The sequence below is a fragment of the Octopus sinensis genome, linkage group LG2 (genome assembly GCF_006345805.1).
Source record: "Octopus sinensis linkage group LG2, ASM634580v1, whole genome shotgun sequence".
Lineage (NCBI taxonomy): Eukaryota > Metazoa > Mollusca > Cephalopoda > Octopoda > Octopodidae > Octopus > Octopus sinensis.
Genome location: NC_042998.1, coordinates 82,956,459 through 82,980,743, shown reverse-complemented (window position 1 = coordinate 82,980,743; position 24,285 = coordinate 82,956,459). Strand labels below are relative to the sequence as shown.

The 24,285-nt window shown below is 41.2% G+C and overlaps 1 protein-coding gene and 1 long non-coding RNA gene across 4 annotated transcripts in view; both read left to right on the top strand.

Annotated features, from left to right (window-relative positions):
- Positions 1-24,285, top strand: part of LOC115225054 — a 440,194-nt gene that overhangs the window by 146,826 nt on the left and 269,083 nt on the right. The gene's annotated exons all lie outside the window — the stretch shown is intronic.
- Positions 11,869-15,929, top strand: LOC118768396. The gene is made up of 4 exons (XR_005004209.1): positions 11,869-11,985; positions 12,546-12,549; positions 12,778-12,787; positions 15,896-15,929. It is a non-coding gene; the product is annotated as an uncharacterized LOC118768396 (long non-coding RNA).

Here is a 24,285-nt window from a genome sequence, read left to right as displayed (position 1 = left end):
TCCATCCTCCATATTTTCTCACCAACATTATTTTGTTTGTTCATTCATCTCTTTTACTCTTTTACTCTTTTACTTGTTTCAATCATTTGATTGCAGCCATGCTGGAGCACCACCTTCTGTCAGGCAAATCAACCCCAGGACTTATTCTTTGTAAGCCTAGTACTTATTCTATCGGTCTCTTTTACCGGACCGCTATCTTACGGGGATGTAAACACACCACCATCGGTTGTCAAGCGATGTTGGGGGGACAAACACAGATACACAAACATATACACATACATACATACAAACATACATACATACATACATACATACATACACACACACATACATACATACATACATACATACATACATACATACTACATACATACATACATATATATATATATATATATATATATATATATATACATATATATATTTACATGTATATATATATATATGATGGGCTTCTTTCAGTTTCTGTCTACCAAAATCACTCACAAGGCTTTGGTCGGTCAGAGGCTATAGTAAAAGACACTTGCCCAAGGTGCCACGTAGTGTGAACCAACCCGGAACCATGTGGTTGGTAAGCAAGCTACTAACCACACAGCGACTCCTGTTGAATATCCATTCTTTTTTCTATGGTGGCAAGTGCTGGATAAGGACTTATTTGAGGCAGAATTTTATAGCTGGATGCTCTTCCTGTTGCCAACACTTATGTAGTTTTCTAGTATGGAGACCAAAGTCATGTTGTCAACAGAGAATATAAACATAACATTATTTTGCTTAAATGGGGGACTAGCAAAAATGTAGAATGTGAATATTCAAACACATACATGCCCACCCCTACATATATATATATATATATATTATATATATATATGTATGTATGTATCATTGGCATTAGAAAGGACATTTAGTCATAGAAATGCCAAAGCAGACCGAAAAGCTTGGAGCAGCTCCTGTCAAACTACCCAACCTATTGCAGCATGGAGAATAGATGTTAAATGACAATGATGATGATGATATGTATGTGTTTTTGGGCTCATGGTTTATAGTGATTACTTATGTTGATATTGCTTGATTGATTTCATGGATAATCTTATTAGGCTAGGATAATACTTAATTAATGGTTTCTAGTTTTGGAAAGTTCTGTGGTTTATATATATATATATATATATATATGTTGGTTTAAATTAAAACAGTTGACATTGAACTGAGGTGCTGTTTAGTATTTCTGAATCCCAAACTCTGTGGTTGGAAAGCAAACTTCTGAACCAAACAGCTATAAAATACACTTTACTCACAACAGCTCAGTCTACCACCACCACCACCATCGTTACCCCCATCATCACCATCAGCAACAATTGCTTTCCATGCTGGCTGACATGGGCTGAACAGTTTGACAGGGTCCAATGTACTGCAGAGCTGCATCAGGTCCCAGTATTGGCTCTAGCATGGTTTCTAAGGTGAGATGGTCTTCCTAATGCTAACTACTTTCCAATGTGTACTGAGTACATTTCTTGTGGTGCTGACACTAGTGAGGTCACCAAGTAACTTTGCAAGACAAAATAAAGAAAAAATGAGATAGAACCCCCGCCCCCACTGAGTGAGAGTGTATTTGAGAGAGGAGGAAGTGGTTTTATACCAAGTATTCTGAAACAGAAAAATCCAGTAGGGTAATATAAAAGATCATTGTAGGGTTGAAGGATATTTTGGTAAATTGCAGTTTGTAGGATTTAATGCTGCCATTTTTCACAAAAATCAAACAAAAGCCTGCAGTTCTATTATTTTAGTTAAACATTCATAAGAGGGAATATGTATGTAAAATTCTAAGAAATTCATGTTTTTTATGGCACTATTATTATTATGCTAAATTAATTTTAACTGGAAGCTAAAACCAGACTGCTGGCTCAGATATGTACAAGCTAACATGTTAAACAACAGTATCTTACTTTCTAATAATTATATATTAAAAATATGAAGATTTGAGTGTATGTTAAAGCACAGGAATTTAAAGCCAAATTATATATTATTGCCACTAGAAACAAAGAAAGAAAATTGTCTTCTCATATCGTTTTGAACTGTACAGAATAATTGGTTTCCAACTGTATGTGATGATGATGACTTCCTCTGAACAGTACTCATACATCATATTTATTGAGATATTGCAATTTAAAACATCTGCTCTTTATAAGCTGCCTCCGGGTTCTAGCAACATAAGTCTAGTATGTACAACGTTAATGAAACAGTAAAGTAGAATTGTAATATTGTCAGAAAAATCGTTTGAATGAGAAATGTTTGTATTTGACTCCATGATATGAAGCAACAATGATTACAGTCAAGGTAAAAGCTGGAAAGAAAATTGAAGTAGCAAGCAGTCTTGTGCAGAAGAGGCAGGAGACTACCCACAATCTATATATTAATCATTAAATTGCCTTCTCTTTATTTATGAAATATTGTTTCAGTAATAGTAGAAATACTGTTGTTGTTGTACTTTTTCTTGTTTTACTTGTATTTTTTCCATGGTAGCTTGAGTGGAGCTGCTTTGCAAATTTGAAAACATCTCTATTGTATATCTCTAAATGGTGCTTCTTAATATTTTACTCTCCATAAAATTTCAAGATGGCAGAATAGTTAGCATACCAGACAAGATACTTAATGGAATTTCTTTTGTATTTTTAAGGCAACTAGCTAGTAGAATCATTACAATGCCAGACAAAAATGCCAGACAAAATGCTTAGTGGTGTTTTATCTGTCTTTGCATTCTGAGTTCAAATTCTGCTGAGGTTAATTTGCTTTTCATCCTTTCAGGGTCGATGAAATAAGTACGGGTTAAGCACTGGAATGATGTAATTAACTAATTCCTTCTCCTGAAATTGCTGGCCTTCTGCCAAAACTTGAAACTAATATTTTACTCTCTGTATTGCTAGATAACTATTAAATCATTACTAATGACTGATGTTTTCATTAGGGCTGAAGAAAAACCATCATCACCATTGTTGTTTTAACATTCACTGTTCCATGCTTGTATTCATGAAACAGAATTTTTACTGAGGTAGATTTTCTGTTACTAGATGTGATTCCTGTTGCCAACATTCACCTGTTTCCAAGCAAGTTAATATTTCCCATTGGCCTGACATGTTTATACACAATATAATGTGCCAGTGACACCTAAAGAGCACCATTCGAGTGTGGTCAATGCCAGTGCTGCTTGAGTGGATCCCGTGCCAGTAGCATGTAAAAAGCACTATTTGAGCATGGTTGTTGCCAGTGCCACCTGACTGGACCCGTGCCAGTGGTATGTAAAAAACACCCACTACACTCTCTAAGTGGTTGGCATTAGGAAGGGCATCCAGTTGTAGAAACCTTGCCAGAACAGACTGGAGCCTGGTGCAGCCTCCTGGCTTGCCAGCCCCAGTCAAACTGTCCAACCCATGCCAGCATGGAAAGCAGACGTTAAACGATGATGATGATGAGGATTAGAGAGGAATGACACTGCAATGTGAAGACCAACAAACACAAACATACACTTATATCACTTACATGTACATTATTATTAATTCGTCTGTTGTCAACAATGACCAAGGACATCACATGGGAAAAGAAGTCGGGTCACATTGTGTCCAGTGGTGGTCAATCACTCTGATGTGTGCTTCGAAGGCTCTGCCACAGGTTGGACACTGTGGGATTGAAAGCAAGGAATTGGTTCTAGACTTGCACAGTTCACGTTTTCTTTCTTCTCTTGTAATCAGGCTGGGTAGTCTTGTGCTTGCATATCCTGGGTGTCTGGGTTGATCTCAAAGCACTTCAGTGAGGCTTTAAATGTATCCTGAAAGCAGATTTTCTGTCCACCTTGTGTGCAATTACCTTCAACCAGTTTGCTGTAAAACTGTTTCTTGTACATACATACATACATACATACATACATACACACACACACACACACACACACCACACACACACACACACACACACATACATGTTAGTAAATGCTTAAAGGAGAATCTAGATAAACTTGGATTTTCAGAAAGAGAAACTGACCAGCTAATTCGTACATTACAAGTGCAATCTGTGAGTGGAACAGTAAAAATATACAAGACTTTTATTAAGTTCCAAATGTGAATTTGTCTGTGTTAACTACATCCCAAATATGGAGCCTTGTATCTTTGTTGGAAACCGACTCCCTCCTTAATGGAAGATTTATAATAATTAAAAAATAGAAGAGACATACATCACAAGTTTCTTTCAGTTTCCTTCTACTAAGGAAAGTCAAAATGTACCATCTTCACCATCACTAACAGCAAACTCCATAACAACTATGGAATTTACACCTGAAATGCTGCGACGTCACCTTCAAAATAAGCGCAACTATGCCTCCCCTGGTCTCGATGGAGTTACATACCTGCTTCTCAAACGTGGCAGGCACTTCCTTTTACACCAGCTATTTTCTTCCAGTACTGTCTCAACAATGGTGCTACTCCGGAGCAGTGGAAAACTGCCAGTGTCATTCCTCTGTTCAAAAAGGGTGACCGCACATCACCTGTCAACTATCGCCCAGTCAGTCTCACTAGCTGTATTGCAAAACTGATGGAATCGTGTGTCAGAGAAACACTCTGGAACTTCTGGAGCTCTCACAGTCTCATCCGACCCTCACAATATGGATTTGTCCCTAACTCCAGCTGCAGTGACCAGCTTGTCGAGTTCCTTGAGGACATTACTCAGATCACTGACAGTGGCTCATGGGTGGATGTTGTCTACCTTGACTTTGCTAAGGCTTTCAACTCTGTGCCACACAAAAGGCTTATGGTGAAACTCTCTGCAATGGGTGTGGGGGATGACCTTTTTAACTGGTTGAAATCCTTCATCCTCAGCCGAAAGGAGGTAGTCACAGTTCTAGGACAGCACTCTACACCATATGAGATGTCATCGGGTGTACCACAGGGATCTGTCCTTGGTCCCCTCCTGTTTGTGGCATACATTAATGACATAGATGCCAATTTAAAGAATGCCACAGTATTGAAATATGCAGACGACATCAAGCTGTACCTTGAAATCAAGAGGACTGATCCTGATGTCTACAACTCTTTCCTGCAATCAGACCTAGACACAATGCAGCAATGGATCACAGACTGGCAACTGAAACTGGCTGTGGACAAGTGTACCACCATGCATTTTGGGAGAAAAAACCTTGCGTCCACATACTCCCTTCACAACACTGATATCAAGAAATCCTCTTGCGAGCGTGACCTAGGCATCACTGTCAGCAGTGATTTGCGTTGGACAAAGCATATCTCTAAAATTGTCAAGAAGGCCGAGGGTGTCTTGGCATCACTCAGCAAGACTTTTGTTAGCCGCTCTCCAGCCATCTATTTAAAACTGTATACAGCTATGGTACGACCCACTTGGAATTCGCATCATCAGTTTGGAATCCCTATCTTGCTCAGAACATTGACCTCCTGGAATCTGTCCAGAGACGTGCAACCAAACGCACTACCCTCCATCAGACACCTACCATATCTTCTGAGCGCCTTGTTTCCCTGGGCATGGATTCACTGAAGCTCCGGCGTCTGGCGACGGACTTGGTAAACACCCACAAGGTTATCAACCACCTCACCAACAACAACACTGAACACCTTTTTGATCTCCATGTGTCTAACACACGTGGACATGCCTACAAAGTCAGAAAACAGCACAGCTCCCATGACTTTCGGAAACATTTTTTCACGCTCAGGGTTGCTGAAGCGTGGAATAAACTGCCTGCATCAGTTGTTGACTGCCATGACACTGCATCCTTTAAGGCCCTCATGCTTCCCGAAATCCGTCGAAACTACACCTGATTATATATACACTTTAGATGAGTTGTAGTGCACCTGAGCACTGTACACAATTATTATTATTATTATTATTATTATTATTATTATTATTATTATTATTATTAAACCCACTAAGAAGGCTTTGGTTGGCGCAGGGCTATAGTAGAAGATACTTGCCCAAAGTGTCACTCAGTGAGACTGAATCCAAAATTATGTCACTGGGAAGCGAACTTCTTAATCCCACAGCCACACCTGCACCTATTAATACAATCAAGAAAAAAATAAATCAAAATTCTTACCTTAGTTTTCTTGGAAATACATATTTACCTCTCTTTCTAACCTGTCATCAGTTTCAGGAGAGATTATTAATAAATTTATTTTCCCTTTTATTTATTTTTTCACCAAAACCCGACTTCATACTTTCAGTTATAAATATTTCACAACTTTTTGTCTATCACCAAACAATATCCTATCTTCTGTCACTTAAACTGCAGTCAGTACCCCTTTGAGCTGTTACTTTTTATGACAGTTTCTGCTCACCATCTCCATTTTATACTTCTTACTGTCATCTTCATTGGAGGCTCTTTGAATAAATTCTGAGATTGCTTTTCTTAGAAATCCCTTTTTCTACCTATTTTTTTTTACCCTTCATCCTTTAATCAAGCCTATGCCAGCATGGAAAATGGATGTTAAATGATGATAAAGATCAGAGGTGGTGGTCGTGGCAGTGGTAGTGGCAGTGGTAGTGGTGATGATGAGGAGGAGATGGAGGAGGAAGTGGACGGGGTGTTGGTGGAAGAGGAGGAGGAGGTGAAGGAAGTAGAAGAGGAGGAGGAATTAAAATTGAACATAAACTACATTAGCATAACATATTTATACATAGGCTTTAACCCTTTCGTTACCAACGCGGCTGAAACCGCCTCTGGCTCTGAGTACAGATGTCTTGTTTTCATAAGTTTTGAATTAAAATCTTCCACTAAACCTTAGTCGCAATTTATGTTCCTAACACTAGCTTAATGATAACTAAGTTATTTTACTAAATTCTTTGTTATATTTAGAATTAATTGAAAGAAACACAGAGTATCACAACAGAAATATGGTAACAAAAGGGTTAAAGGCTCTGAACAATGGTACCTAATTACCTTCTTTCTAGACTTCTAAATAGAATTGATATGACCATCTTGACTTGCTTCTTAAAAAAAGAAAACGAACTCGACTTCCCCCTCCTGAAAAATCAAAAAAAAAATCAAGACAATTACCATAGTAACATTCCCTTGCATGAAGAAATAAAATTATATAATTCTGTTAACTTTGGATAACTGGTTAGTGTCACCTTTCTGGTAGTGCAGATGGCTGAGTTGCTATGGTAACAGCCAACAAGCTACCACTAGCATCGATTTATGTCGCTGTTTCAAATACTTAACTGTTAATGCATTCAATGTGTAAGTCCTCATAATCCTGAACATTACCTCAGGCTAGTATGATTTACTATTGGTGCAAGGGTGGAGGTGGGGCTCATATCTTGAAAAGGATTCAAATTGATTCCCTTGTAATAATCATCGTGTTTAAGAGGTTTACTTTTCTATATTATGCTTAGGTGGGTGTGAGGGGATTCATTGAGGCAGACTTTTCTGCAGCCAGATGCCCTTCCTGTTGCCAACCCTTACCTATTTTCAAGACAGTTATTATTTTTTCTCCCTTGTCCGCACCTGTTTTCACAAAAGCTTGCAAACAAATGTTACAGCTTGCATGATGCCTCAGTTTGTTTGAAATAAGTGTGCAATGTCCAGAGAAAGAGATATACACATACACACATACATACATACATTTTATATATATATATTATATATATATATATATATATATATGTATAAAATGTATGTATGTGTGTTGCTAGCCACTATACATTCTTTATTTTCTATCCCTGTTTCTTTCTGTGTTCCTTTCTGTGGAAGAGCGTAGGCTCGAAACGTTAAAGACTTCTTCACTTCTCAAGCATTAAACTAATACATCAGTTTGTTGTCTACACCACTTGTCTTTGACTTTTGTATTTTTGTGAATTCACCTTGTATATATATATATATATATATATATATATATATATATATATATATATGTGTGTGTGTGTGTGTGTGTGTGTGTGTGTGTGTGTGCACACACACACGTGAGAACTTGTCCATTATAGGTGCAAGCATGGCAATGTGGTAAGAAGCTTGCTTCCCAACCACATAGTTCTGGGTTCAGTCTCACTACATGGCATCTTGGGCAAGTGTTTTCTATGGCCTCAGGATGACCAAAGCCTTGTGAGTGGATTTGATAGATGGAAACTGAAAGAAGCCTGTCATATATATATATATATATATGTATATGCTTGTGTAGCTGTGTCTGTTCCCCCACCATCGCTCAACAACCAATGTTGGTGTGTTTACATCCCCATAACTTAGTGGTTTGGCAAAAGAGACCAATAAAATAAGTACTAGGTTTATAAAGAATAAGTCCTGGGGTTGATTTGTTTGAATAAAGGCAGTGCTCCAGCATGACTGATACAAGTTAAAGAATTAAAGAATATACACACATATATGTAGATATATTATCTATATGAATATATGTGTGTGTGTCAGGGATAGACTGAGTCATTGGTCACTCCAGCACTGCTCGAGGGCCCAAGAGCTCTGAGGGCCATGCACTCTACATGCTAACTTTACTAAAACACACATTCAAAGGAACCTGGTAAACAGTTATGCTCGAGGGCCCTTAATACTCTCAGTCTGCCCCTGGTGTGTGTATATATCCAGTCATCCATCCATTTATCTGTCCATCCATTCATCCATTCCTCCATCCATCCATCCATCAATCTGTCCATTCATTCCTTCATCCCTCCCTCCCTCCATCCCTCCATCCATCCATTCATTCCTCCCTCCCTCCATCCGTTCATCCATCCATCCTTCCCTCCCTCCCTCCCTCCAACCATCCATTCATCCATCCATCCAGCAATCTATTCATCCCTCCATCCCTCCATTCACCCCTCCATCCCACCATCTACTCATCCATCCATTCATCCATCCATCCATCCATTCCTCCATCCATCCATCTGTCCATTCATTCATTCATTCATTCATTCATCCATCCATCAATCAATTGGCAAGCATGTTGTAGCTGCAAAGCAAACTAATTACCTCACAGCAATGCCTGTGCCATGCCATGCATATGTCATTTAAATCTAAATGACTTAAATTTAAAAGCAGAGATGAATGTAATGTAAGAAGCTTTTCTTGTAAGCAAATGGTTTCAGGTTCAGTTCCATTGCATGGTATTTTAGGAAAAAGCTTCCTACTGTGGACTCAGGTTGAGGGTATGAAAGCTTGTGAGCATGAAATTTGGTAGTTGGAAACTGCTTGAAAGCTTGTTGGAGGGATTGTTCCTGTTCTTGGTGATAAACTTAATCCATCTCCTGGCCTTACACTTCTTCCTGGCATCTGTGAGCTGGTAAGGTGATCTTGTGTTGGATGATGAAAGGTTATAGTGAGACAGAGAGAGAGAAACAGATATCATGCTGTAGATGAGGTACAAGGTTACCTGGCTGGTGAGAGAGAGAGAGAGAGAGAGAGAAAGAGAGGGAGAGGAAGAGAGAGAGTGAGAGGAAAAGAGAGAGAGTGAGAGGAAGAGAGTGGATGAGAGAGATTGAAAGAGAGAGAGAGATCAAGAATGAAAACAGAAGCAGGTGCGCTGCTGCAAAGGAAAACCATGGTTACCCAGTCTGAGGGAAGTGCAGGAGAAGGAGAGAGAGAAAGAGTGAGAGACAGCAGGATAGAGATGATTACAAAGTGCTGGGCATACTCAACAATTTAGAAAAAAAAAAGAACAAAAAAAAACATTGATCATAAATAATGAAATACTTGCCATGGGTTTGAACTACTGATCCATGAGCATTCAGTCCCTCTTATCTCAACAATAAAAATCAGATCTGAGCTTAATTCACAATTACATAACCTCTATTATCAGATGTAAGATATGAGATTTCATACATTAAAAAAAAAAGAAAGTATAAAAAATGATGCTAAACATTAAACATTGTTTTTTCTATTTTCTATTTGATTGAAAGATAAATCTTAAGTATTCTATTTAGTTTTTGAATGTGTAATTTCTATTTTATACAACAGTACATAGAATGGGAGAGATAGGTTATATTAACTCTCTGAGTAAGAGATAAACAGTAACAGTACAGAATCTTAAGATATATTTGCCAACTAAATGTGGTGGTCCTATAGAGGACGGTGCTACTGTTGTTTTTAGCTCCAGGAAGACATCTCCTCCAGCTGGCCAACGACACACAGTCTGGTATGATTAGTATTTGCAAGGGAGGCTAAAGATGGGAGTGATGACCTCCCTCGCAGATACTAATTGGACACAGACTGTGTGTCATTGGCCAGCTGGAGGAGATCTCTTCCTGGGGCTAAAAACAACAGTAGCACTGTCCCCTTCAGGACCACCACATTTAGTTGGCAAATATATCTTATGAGTACATACAATACCATTCACATTTACTGAGACATTTGTTCCAATTGTTTGGCAATATAATGGGTTCAAATTAATTGCAGTTAATCCTCTGGGAGTGTTTTGTTGTACATCACTCCCAAAAATGCATATTCATAATGCATTATAATAGTAGCAAGGGAATGCATTTGATAAGTTAATATATTGATGGAATTTGATGATAATCTTTCTCTCTCTTAATTCCTCGAGTCTGGATTGAATCTATTGAAGACTCTCTGCTTAGTAGGATGATTTCATTATCCACTTTAATGAAAAGCCTGTTCACAATGTGGACAAAGGCACAATCTCTCTCTGTTGGAAGCCTCTAAATTGCTACCCTAGAAGAATCAAACTAGATAGACTGAAATATCCTGGCTTGTGTTCTATTGTGTCAGTAATTTCCATGCAGGTCACCACTGCTGATGCCTACGTCACCATCACTGCCGCCACTGCCACCATCACCACAACCACCACTGCTGCCACTGGCACCATTACCATTGCCACAACAACCACTGCCGCTGCCGCAGCCACCATCACCACAACCACCGCTGCCGCCACCACCACCACCACAATTGCATCCATCACTGCCATTGCCACCTCAAAGAAGGTGCTTATAGCTGATGCAGATGATTTAGGAGAAAATTTTATTGAGAAGAGGACTAAGAATAATAAAGGTTTCTAATGTGGATACAAAGCCAGAAATTTTAAGGACAGTTAGTTAGTTCTCTGCACATTGACCCCTAGTATTTGACTGGTACTTCATTAATAGAAGAAAGATGAAAGGCGAAGTTTGGATTCGAACTTGGCTGGATTTGAACTCCGAACGTCAAAAGCTGTAGTTATTTCTTCATCTATCTACAGCTGCTCTCCTTGCTTCCTCTGCTACCATTTATCACCTCCTCTGCCCCACCATGCTGATATTTACTATTGATTGCATCTCTTCTCTTCTTCATCATTCATTATGGTCACCTCTAACTTCACCACCTGACTATATATCTATTTCTTTATTGCCCACAGGGGGCTAAACATAGAGGGGACAAACAAGGACAAAGAGATTAAGTCAGTTACATCGACCCCAGTGCGCAAGGTCTAAAAGTTTTGGAGAGGGGGGGCAGTCGATTAGATCAACTGCAGTACACAACTGGTACTTATTTAATCGACCCCAATGAATGAAAGGCAAAGTTGACCTCGGCAGATGAAATGCCACTAAGCATTTTGCCCGGCGTGCTAATGATTCTGCCAGCTCACCTAACCATATATCACTCCATTCTCATGTTCATATGAACTCACCCACCCATCCTTCCTAAACTCCTGTTTGTATTCTCTCCTGTACTCACCTTCCTATACCTTGAGAGGACTCCCCAACACCTCATAACTGCCATCTTTGTCTTCCATCCAGCTACTCACACCCACCCTCCCCTATACAGGGTTATTCAAAGAGAATGAACCGATTTCATTATGTAATATTTTAATAAGGAAAAGCAATAGAAATCTCCAGCTAAGTGACAAATATTTACTTAACATCAACTTTTATTTCCTGTCTTACAAGTGTTCAATGTGACCACCACCTGCAGCACAGGCAACATCAATACGATAAGAGAATTCTTCCCAGACGTGTATCAGCATATCACGATTCACTGAGTTGATTGCTGTTGTTATTCGATGTTTAAGGTCATCGAGATTAGTGGGACAAAAAAAAAAAAATCAAAAACATCGAATAACAACAGTGATTAACTCAGTGGATCGTGATATGCTGATATGTGTCTGGGAGGAATTCTCTTATCGCATTGATGTAGCCTGTGCTGCAGGTGGTGGCCACATTGAACACTTGTAAGACAGGAAATAAAAGTTGATTGTGAGTAAATTCTTGTGGCTTAGCTGGAGTTTTCTATTGCTTTTCCATATTAACCCTTTTGTTACTGTATTTATTTTGAGATGCTCTGTTTTGCTTTCAATTACTTTAAATATAACAAAGAATTTAGTAAAATAACTTAGTTACCATTAAGCTAGTTAGAAACATAAATTGTGACTAAGGTTTGGTGGAAGCTTTTAATTCAAAACTTATGAAACAAGACATTTGTACTTCAGAGCCAGAGCTTGTTTCAGCCGGGTTGATAACAAAGGAGTTAAAATACTGGGAAATAAAATCTGTTCATTTTTTTTCTAATAACCCTGTTTAATTCTGTCAACAATAGGCACAAAGCCTGAAAGTTTTGTGGGAAGGGGATTAGTTGATTAAATCGACCCCAGTGCTTGATCAGTACTTATTTTATTGTCCCTGAAAGGATGAAAAGCAAAGTCAACCTCAACAGAACTTGAACTCAGAATTTGTAGCTGGACAAAATGCTGTGAAACATTTTGTCCAGTGTGCTAATGATTTTGCCAGCTTTCTGCCTTTACCCACCCTTATATAACATGGGGTAGCAATGTACCTCCTCTACAGCAATATACCTGTTCTCGTCCCTGTATCATGCTTTAGCTGCTCGACACCTGGGATAAAGTCACTTCCCTCACTACTACAGATACACTTAGTTGAGAAGGCTTTGTCTTTCTCTTACAAGTTATTTGGTGATCTCACTAATACTGGTATCATGGGGAAAAAAAAAGCATCCAACTCACTCATGATTTGGCTGGCATTAGGAAGAAGATGATCCAGTCATAGAAACAAATGCCAGAGCAGACACAAGAGCTTGATGCAGCACTATGACTAGTTGGATCCTGTCAAACCTTCCAACCTATGTCAGCATAGAAGAGGGATGTTAAATCAGGATGATGATAATGAAGATGGTGAAAATGAGAAATACAAGCCCTTTGCAGTTTTTGTTTATTTTTTTTCCATCTGAAAGTATCACTATGTACTTATATAAGTGTTCCAGGCCAAATTCAACTTTTTCTTAATCACTGTTTGCTCTTTCTGGTGGTTATGTTACAGTGGTACAAGAATTCTTAATGATCTGACACAAAAAAAGAAAGTTCCTACACAACACCTTTATTTTACTAAAGACTAACCTATACATCTAAAAGTGGTATTAACAAATATCTTAGACAAGCCAATGTTCCAATTTTTAATTTATATTAAAAGTAACCTGAAATGTGGAGGCACATTACCTAGTGGTTAGAGTAGCGGACTTGCAGTCGAGGGATTGCAGGTTCCAATTTCAGACCGGGTGATGTGTGTATTTATGAGCTAAAAACACCTAAGCTCCACACAGCTCTGGCAGAAGGTAATGGCTAACTTCTGCTGACTCTTTCACTGCAACTTTCTCTCACTCTTTCATCCTGCATCTAGCAGCTCCCCTGTGAGGGACCAGCATCCTGTCCAGGTGGGGAACCTATACACCAATGAAACCGGGAAACTAGCCCTTATCAGCCAGGCATGGCTCGAGAAGGAACAAACAACAATAACACAATCTGAAATACCTGAACTAGCAAACATATTTTTTCATATGGCATTAGAAAAAAAATGGTATTCTATTGGTTATGAGAATGTGTGTTCCAGCTGACCCAATCAATGGAACAGCTTTCTCATGAAGTTATTGTACCAGTGGCAGAGCACTCCATGGACATTTGTACCCTTAATGTAATTCTGAGGGAGATTCAGCATGACACAGAGAATGACAAGTCTGGTCCTTTGAATTACAGTTACAACTTCTTTTTGCCAGCTGAGTAGACTGGAGCAACATGAAATAAAGTGTCTTGCTCAAGGACACAATGTGCTGTCAGGAAATGAACACACAACTTTATGATTGTGAGCTGAATATCTTAACCATGAAGCCACTCACCTTCACTATGGCAATACAATCCATTGTTGGAAAGCCAATCCTAATACTTCACTGCAAGAAGATTTTGATTGGTCTAAGTTTGTTAAAGCTGCACTGAGTCCAAGTTTTACCCCAGCCCACTCATTGTTTCTTAATTGTTGGATATTATCATGCATGGTTTGAGTCATAGCATATATTTTCTGTATCAATTCATTGAAGTCAAATTCCGTAAGTTCCTATAGTTAACATTTTCAATGTTTTGTATGATTAATTGCTTCAAGTGTCCTCCATTATTCACATTCTTTAAGCAATGGAAGAAACAGAAATGTTCTTGTTTTCTCACTATTCTAAAACTTAAAATCAAACACACTTGTCAAGCTGAACAAGTTTAGAAATTCTTCATACATTTCATAAAGAAAGATCGCCAATATTGGAAGTTCATTTTTCTTCCTATCTTTGAATTGTTGGCACTGTCTCCTCAATTTGAAAATCTCCATCACACTATTTCACATATCCAGTTGACAGTTATTGTAAGAAGATTATGCAGCTCACCAGGTGTGCCAGTCTTTAAATATATTTGTGAAGTGGTTTAGGAAAATATTCAAAGATTTATTTGAGATCTTAGATTACAACTTCCCATCAATTGTATGGAAGCAGTGATACTTCAGCCATCCTCCGACAAAACACAATAAGTCAACTTACTGTATTTTGTTGGTGAATGGACATTTGAATTGCTAGGACATGAATCATACATATTAAAGATATGACCTTGGAAAATTTTCAATTTCTCATTATACAGCAACCTATGACAATACAGTGTGTTGAAAAAATTAGGATAATTTTTTCAGTTTTTTGCAATTATCTCCATTTCTTGTTTTTTGATTTACAGTGATTTGACAGTGAAGGGCAGACTTGTGTGTGACTTTACTGCTCCAGCCCAGAAAGAAAACATCTAAAACTCATACCTCAGCTTATATTATAAACCACTCGTGATTAGTATCAAAAGAGCTCTTCTAATGAAGTCCTTGTATTCTTCGTTTTGGTGGAATCTGTTGCTAAGTTAATTAACTCTCATGTCTAGCTTTGTTGTTTCAGTTTCAGAGGGAGGGAGGGAAGGAGAGAGAGAAAGAGTGACAGATAGATAGATAGATAGATAGATAGATAGATAGAAGAGAGAGAGAGAGAGAGAGAGAGAGAGAGAGAGAGAGAGAGAGAGAGAGAGAGAATTCTCGAACTTCTGAAGCTAATTAGCTGTTTATTGTTTTCTTTGAAGTAAAGCTCTGATAAACTTTCATCTTGTCTCAGTCCATAAATGAAGACTAGATGAGGTTCAATGCAAAGAAATAACCAAAGTGTTTTCTTCAGTTACATTGCACATCAACTGGCCAAGTGAATCCAGTATATCCCTTTTGACCGGAGGGTATTATGTTATTAATCTGTGCTAAAAGAAACTGGGATGGAAGAAGAGAACAGTGAAGAACTGGTTATATTTCCACCAGAAGAGAGACACAGTGTCTGCATGTAACTTCATGAAGTCTGAAATTTCTAGAAGTTTCTCCTTAATTATAAACAGCTTCATTATCATTTCTTTTCAACGATGCCTACAAATTTATTGAATTGTTTAAAAATCCTCTTTGTACTAAATAATTATCTTCTAGTGCAAATTTTTGGGGTGATTCTCAATAATCATTTATCCATACTTAATAGTTTCAACACAATTTTTCTGATTTCAAACATTTCCCCACTTTTCTGACCTTTTACACACCAACAATTATTCTTTTATTCTTTTACTTGTGTCAGTCATTTGACTGCAGCCATGCTGGAGCACCACCTTTTTTAGTCGAGTAAATTGACCCCAGGACTTATTCTTTGTAAGCCTAGTACTTATTCTATCGGTTTCTTTTGCCAAACTGCTAATTTACCGGGGATGTAAACATACTACCATTGGTTATCAAGCGATGTTGGTGGCGGGGAACAAACACAGATACAAACATACACACATACATGTATATATATATATACTAGCAGCATAGCCCGGCGTTGCCCGGGTATGTAAGAGCCCCTAGTAGGCAACGACTAATCCCAATGTAGTCCTTTCCCTCCAGGGAACGAAGGTGCATGTGGACGTTGCAATGTCTTGTCTTCACTGGAATACTTCTGTATATACGATGTTCCTAGCTGTCCGTTTGGGCGAAAACATGAAAACATCATTGCGCCTCCCAACGCGTGAACAGCCCACGTAGAGTTGACCGTGGGCGAAGCACTGTTCGCCCAAATGTAACCCAACGACTTGTAGCGTTTGGCCTTGGGATTTATTGATGGACATTGCGAAGCAGAGTTTAACAGGAAACTGAGAACGCCTGAAGTGGATTGGTAGGTCAGCGCCCGACGGTTGAAGGTGCATCCGTAGAATGAAGACGTCCTCTGCCTTCCCACAACCGGTAAGTATTGTGGCCGTTATTAAATGTGGTGCCAAATGTTTCACAACCAAACGTGTGCCGTTGCACTGTTTAGGTGGAACCAAATTCCTGATGAGCATAAGGGCGCACGACTTTTAACTTCAGGATGTGTGGTGGCAGGCCTGGCGGTTCAAGTGAATTCAGGAATTCAACAGGATAATCGGCAAGCTGGGCGGGGTCTGCTGTCCTATCTATAGATTTGTAGACGTGGACATCACCAGGAATAGCTTCAAGTAGCTGGATATTGATGGAGTTGACGTTTGTATTTTTGGGTGCGAGAATAGCTCTGCCTGCAAGCCATTTTAGGTCGCGTAAATGTTTTGTAGGTCGTGGAAGACAGCGTCCCGGAGGCTAGCAGGGGTGTCGACAATGGTGCAAAGTGAGTCCAATTGAACGTAGCCATCCGCATCAGACAGCATCCTATTTTCACCGAGCGATAAGAGGTCCCTGGAGAATGCAGCGGATCCGCTGTCACCAATTAACTGCGCGCGCATGTTAGTTTGGAGGTGCAAGGGCCGCACATGTGCCCAAAGAGCTGACGACTTAAGGCACGCGCGCACGGCATCGGCACGGGTTCCTTTTGGAATAACAGGTAGAGTCTGCCTGAAGTCTCCTGAAAGAAGTAAAGTTAATCCTCCCATGGGGGCCGTAGAGTCTCTGATGTCTTGCAGGGACCTGTCCAGTGCCTCAAGGGCACCTTTGTGTGCCATAGTGCACTCGTCCCATACGATGAGTTTGCATCTGCGCAGAATGTCGGCCTGTTCTGAGTTCTTGGCGATGTTGCAGATAGGTGACTCGGACTTTGCCAGATCGAGCGGGAGTCTGAAGGCAGAGTGGGCGGTTCTGCCACCCGGAAGCAACGTGGCCGCGATACCAGAGGAAGCTACAGCCAGGGCAATGTCCGTGTTGCGTCTGACCTCTGCCAGAATTAGTTTAGTGACGAAGGTTTTGCCAGTGCCGCCGGGTGCATCAAGGAAGAAAATCCCCCCACGTTGTTGTCTGACAGAGTCTACGATGGTGTTGTAGGCTATGCGCTGGTCTGGAAGCAGCCGTGGTTCATTATCTTGGACGTACTGGTGCAGTTCCTCAATGCAGTAGGAAGTTTCGCGTAACAATTCAGCAGACATAACATTGGCGTGTTCACGTGTGGGTGGTGGAAGGCCGTACTCTGTTAAAGCAGACCCACCCATATCGGTGACAGCGTCTTCGAGTTGAATGAGCGCAAAATTGTAAATGAAGTTGGTGAACGTGATCTCGGCGGAAGGGCACTGTTGCTGAGCCGTACTTAAGAAGTCGTGCGACATGTCATCCCTGTATTTCATCCAGAGACTTAGTGGATCACTAAGCTGACATTTTTGAAGAAGGATTGCGAAAAATGTCGTAGGGCCGAATGCGTTTGCAGTAAAGCACCCTCTGCCATCGTGGCGTCCCACTGGGAGTCATCCTCTAGAAGGCCAAGTCTCATACATGCTTCTCTGAAGGTGTCGCACAGAACCCCATTGACGGTACGTATATTGGCGAAACCTGTTGGACCAGTGACCTCATGTAGAAGGAGACGGAGGTAGAAGCATTCTTGCTGGTTTGGCGGATGTTGTAAACTCGACCCAGGCAGGAGTCAAACTTGACGCCTGGGAAGCTTTCGACGTTTTTTGCCGGATTTCCGTCGAACCCAGGTTTTTTTAGACCACACGAAGTACGATGGGACCTGTGGGTACAAAAGCGTTCGAGCGAAGTCATCACGTTGGCATAATTTGAATAAACCAGTCAACGTTGTGTCTTTAGGGCTGGTGGCTATCTGCACAGCACTTTGCTCTGTGAAGTAAATCCGCTGTCCATTTTCCAAGTGTACAGCAAGCTGTACCACAGCCGGGTGTCTCTGATGGAGCGGGAAGCCGTAAATGCGCCAAAACGCTTCGTTGCTGCTGAGGTACCGGCCAGCCAAGTAGTTGGACACTTCGTCGCGACTGGTGGTCCTCTGGATGCTGAACATGGCAGCATCGCTGCCTTTGTTGATATATTTGCAGACATATTGTATTGACCTGATGGAGCTGCAGAACTCAACGTTGACGTGGGCTTTGAATATCTTCGACAGGAGAGGACAGTAGGGGACAATGTAGCTGTTGTCCACTTGATGTCGCCAACCGTAATCGTGCGACCTCCATTGGCTGGACTCCTTCGTTTGTACAGCGGATACCCATCGCCGCCTGTTTGAGTCTCCAAAGTGAACCGTTTAGGGAATCCCTTTGAGCAGGCTAATCCGTTTTTGTAACATGGTGGTGTTGGCGTAATTTGGTCCACAGGGCCCGTGTACCATGGTAGTGCGGACAATTTCGTAGAGTCCGGGGTCCTCATCGGGGTCAGGAATCTCGGCGGAAAAGAAATTGTCAATGTCATTAGTCTCGATTTTATGAGTGAGCCAAATTAAGATGTGAGCATGTGGCAAGCCCCTCTTTTGCCACTCGACCGAAAACATGTGGCACCGACATGCCCGAAAATCTGACCCTTAACTATCAAAACTCTTTTTTTGCCCAAATTCAGACGGAAAACCCTAGCAACGATGTCGTGTCGATGGGTGTGAGATTGACCGGGAGGAGTTCGCGAGTGATTTCGTCGCAGCTGGGATTGCACGTGTAGGTGATAAAGAGGTCCGGCCGGCCGTAAATGCGCACGTAGGTCAAGGCGTCTTGGGTCCTTTCACGCATATATCGCGGTCCCCCGTGAAGGTGGAGGGTAGAATGCATGGCTTGCCGATGTTGCGAGGGTCATTTTCTTGTTGCAAACCGTCACGGAGATGAATGTAGGAGTCGGAGCGAAGTTGGTCTGATTAAGTTTAATGTATAGCAGGCCTTTCCGATTCCATTTTGCGGCCATGTCGACGGCGAACTGGTTGCATAGCTGACGACAACGGGGCAATAAGTTGAACTCACCCTCCCTGACCATGAACCGGTATGAGTAGAACGCCCTGCAGGAAACCGTCTTTGATGCCGCAGTAGTTTGATTGGAGGGCTGCCGTTAAAGGAATTCCGAAGTGGTAGCCGTCTTCCCATAAGGGAAAAGCAATGGATACTGAAGCGCGTCATAAGATCTGTGAGTCTCGCTGATCCTGTGTAGGTTGTTACCACGGGAGGAGATGATTATGTCACGGCTGTTGTGTTGCTCTCCGTGTATGACTGCGGCAATTTCGTTGCACGCAGGGCGTTGAAACGGCGTTCGTGCTCCCCGTGGGGTCGTTTATCAGCATCAATGACAACGGTGAAGTTTGGAGATGGAGCACTGTCCAAGGCATATCTGAAGCTGCAGACGTAGCTGTTGATATCATGAAGCATGGTTTGGAGACGGAGAAGAATGTCTTGCGGGGAACATAGCTTGTACCCGGTATTATTCCAAGGCGTGCATCAACCTGGTGGTTGTAGTCGGCAATGAAGTATATTGGAGGAAAGAAGACTGCTGAATCTCGTCTGGCAGAAGTGACCCAATAAGATGGTAGACCTGTCCCTGCACTTTGAAAGTAGGCATCCAGCCTTCTCTGGGAGGAATTTTGGCCCCGAAAGAGGTCATTTGGAATGAGCAGTTGTACTTTCGAATTATTTCAAGGAATTGTGACGAATCGGGGGTTAAACCCGCCGCGAGATCCTTCAGTAGTTGAGGTGGTTCCGTAGGGGTGGCAGGTCCACTTTGCCACCAGAGCAGCACAAACCAGGTGGCTCTCCGGGCCATTTCTTGGCTTTGCAAAACTGGCATACAATTGTCATTGACCCTATCTTGATGTCGTCACGCAAGAAGTTAATTGTGGCGTCGTAGTTGAATGCTAGTGACAACCAGAAAGCGGGGGCAGGGGTACGTACACCACGAATGATATCACGATTGTTGATACTCTCAAGTCGAGTGCACCGTGCCTCAGCAGCAGATTCAGATGCACGTGCGACAGCGGTAGCAGTGGCATCCCTTGAAAGCCTTTCAGCTCTCGCCTCAGCACCCTCTGAAGCCCTAGCAGAAGCAGTGTTAATGGCATGTCTGGATGTCCGAATAGTCCGTTGGTGTGGAGTTTCGGCAGATCGAGCCCTGGCTGTGTTTGCGGCGTTAGCAGCTTGGCGAGCTCTCCTCTGTTGATGTGTTTCGGCAGCTTTGGCCATGGCTTTGTTTGCGGCGTCAGCATCTTGGCGAGTTCTCCTCTGCTGTGAGGTTTCGACAGATCGTGTCCTGGCGGTGCTAGTGGCGTTAGCCGCATTCCGAATGGCCCTTTGTTCGGGGTTCTCGCGAGCTCTGCGGATGGAAGCACAGTAAGAAGCCCGCATGTTTTGGCTGGACTGTTGCTCTTTCGTCAACCTCGAGCGGAGGGAAGATCTGTACGCTGCGACCCTTGCAAGTCGGGTAGAACGGTCGCTAGTAGTTTCAGATGCCTGAGCAGCGGCATAACGGGAAGCTGTTTGCAAGAGGCGCAAGGCGGTTTCCTCGTGGGTCTCGCGTGCCCTTCTAGCCCTAGCAGCCGATGCCTTGGCCGTCCGAGGGCTGAGGAGGGTCCTTCTCTTCTTGGGTGGCATTTTGGTGGATAGCAATGTGTTTGGCAAAGGTGTAATAAAAAGGAACACGTGGGGTAAGTATTTTGGTGGATAGCAATGTGTTTGGCAAAGGTGTAATAAAAAGGAACACGTGGGGTAAGTATTTTGGTGGATAGCAATGTGTTTGGTAAAGGTGTAATAAAAAGGAGCTCGTGGGGTAAGTATCCGAAAATGTATAAAAAGTACAAAAACGGCCAAAAAGCTGGCAGCAATGTGAGTGACAACAACGAAAAAGTCAAAAGTGATCAAACTGAACAAACGAAAGGAAATTTTTTTTTGATGCACACGACAAAAGTGGTTTATAATAAACCAAGAGTTTGCAAGTAGCGTCCGAGGACCGTTAGGGTACGTCAAAAATTGAAGGTAAAACGTTTGGGGTGGTAGTTATAAAGAAAGTTTAAACAAAAAAAGTATTCGAATAACTTGCGGCTGCAGCAGCTATTAGCAGAAGTGGCGGTGTTGGGGGTAAAGTCTCGAATGTAATTTCTTCCTGGTAGGAATTGGTTGGATCGAATTATCGATAGCTAAAAAGGTCAAGTTGCGTCCCCTAGACAGTCTGGTTTGTGTTTAATACACAAATTTGTTTGCTATGTGTGCCACATATGATTAAATTAACCGATTTTTTCCAATAATGTATCCTATTGGAATAAAAAGGGCTATATAGCTCCTTGGAGCAGACATGATGCTCGTTGTGAAAAAAAAAAAAGATTCCTGCCATTTGTGAAAGATATTGTCGAAAATATGTCATCTTGAATTTGAACGCGATTTCCCAAAATGGCATGATTTTATCGATTGTTTCTGATGGTAAGGTATTGCATGGAAAACTAACGTCAGAATTGAGTTTCTTAGGGTAACATTAAGCTTCACCATGAGTTTGGTGAAAATCGATTGCAGTTGAGAAAACTACCATAGATAATGCGTTGCATAAAAAAAGCTTAGATTCTCGAGTTGCGTCCCCTAGACAGTCTGTGGTTCATGTTTATGATTCTCGACCCCATGTCGAATTTATCAATTTTTTTCAGAACTGGGGGAACTTTTCAAAATTTTCGCTGCGTTAGTTTTGAATTATGACATTGGGCTATGTGTGTGTCAAGTTTCATCAGAATCGGTTGAAAGCCGTGGTCAGGGTGAGGGTACGAGAAAACAGACACACAGAAGCACGCACAGACAAACTGCCGTTTATATATAGAGATATATATATATATATATATATATATATACATATATACGATGGGCTTTTTTCAGTTTCCGTCTACTAAATCCACTCACAAGGCTTTGGTCAGCTCGAGGCTATAGTAGATGACACTTGCCCAAGGTACCACACAGTGGGACTGAACCCAGAACCATGTGGTTGGTAAGCAAGCTACTGACCACTCAGCCACTCACAAAATGAAAACAAAATCATATAATTCATTTCCCACAGCTTTTATTTTTGTTTTACAAAACATCCAAGGTTCATACTAAATGATCATGACACATGTTAATTGCAGGTGTAAATTACAAGCATAAATTAATATTCCTTTTTTCTTTTTGCAAATTAATGAAATACATTAGGTCAATAAAGTTACCTATTTTAGTGTTATTAACTGTTTGAATCTATTGTCTTCTATTCACTCCAATTGTTTTGCTTATAATTCTTTCCCTATTTTTTTTTGTCTGCTTTCATATTGTTAATGCCCCTTACCTTCTTGGGCACCAAATCTTCAACATCGACATCTGTTAACTTATCTCAGTTACAAGAGACACTGTCTAGTCAACAGTATGGTGACGGCACAGTTTCAATTATGATTTTTACAATCACTTTTGTTTTACTATTTTCCAAAATAAATTATAGTAATATCTTCACATGTTAGTTTTTTTTGTTTTCCCTTGTATCTGAGTTTTATCACCATCATCATCGCTTAACGCCCATTTTCCATGCTAGCATGGGTTGGATGGTTCGACTGGGGTCTGGGAAGCCTGGAGGCTGCACCAGGCTCCAGTCTGATCTTGCATTATTTCTACAGTTGGATGCCTATCTTAACGCCAACCACTCCGAGAGTGTAGTATGTGCTTTTTACGTGCCACCTGTACAGGGGCCAGAGGAGGCTGGCAATGACCATTATCGGTAGGTGCTTTTTATGTACCACTGGCATGGAAGCCAGTCAAGGTGGCACAAGTATCAGCCATGTTCAGATGGTGCTTTTTATGTGCCACCTGCACAGAGATTACAGCTACAATTTCGATTTGATTTTGATTTTGATGTACTTGACTCAATAGGTCTCCTCAAGCACAGCATGTTACCCTATGATCCAAGGTACTTTTGAGTGGGCTGGTTATGCAACACTGGTATAGGTTACAGTTGTGACCTCACTTTATTTGCCGGGTCTTCTCAATCACAGCATATCTCGAGAGGTCTCAGTCTTTCATCATTGCCTCTGTGAGGTCCAACGTTTGAAGGTCATGCTTCACCACCTCATCCCATGTCTTCCTGGCTCTCCCTCTACCCCGTTTTCCTTCAACTGTTTGGGAGTGGCACTTCTTCACACAGCTCTGCTCATCCATCTGTAGTACATGACCATACCAATGCAAACATCTCTCTTGCATGCCACACCCAATGCTTGTTATGTCCAACATTTCTCTCAGGGCACTTACACTCTGTCGTGTATGCACACTGACATTACACGTCTAACGGATCATGCTAGCTTCATTTCTTTCAAGCCTACACATGTCTTCAGCAGTCATGGCCCGTGTTTCACTGCCGTGAAGCATGGCAGTTTGCACATATGCATCGTACAATCTACCATTTACTCTGAGTGAGAAGCCCTTTGTCACCAGTAGTGGTAGAAGCTTTCTAAACTTTACTCAAGCTATTCTTATTCTTGTGGTAGCACTCCCTGAGCATCCATCCCCACTACAAACTTGGTCACCTAGGTTGCAGAAGCTATCAACTACTTCTAGTTTCTCCCCCTGGCCAACTTGTAAGATGTACTGCTGGCTAATTGATAATTATTGTTGTAAAAGATTTCAAATGTGAGCATAAAATCATGTCATTTTGAGAAAGGATATTGTTGATTAAATTAATTTCAGTATTTGGTAATTATTGGTGATCAGCCACGAAAGAATGAAAACATCAACCTTGGTATACAAAGATACAACTAAGAATATGGCAAGGGATTGAGTTTACTAGTCT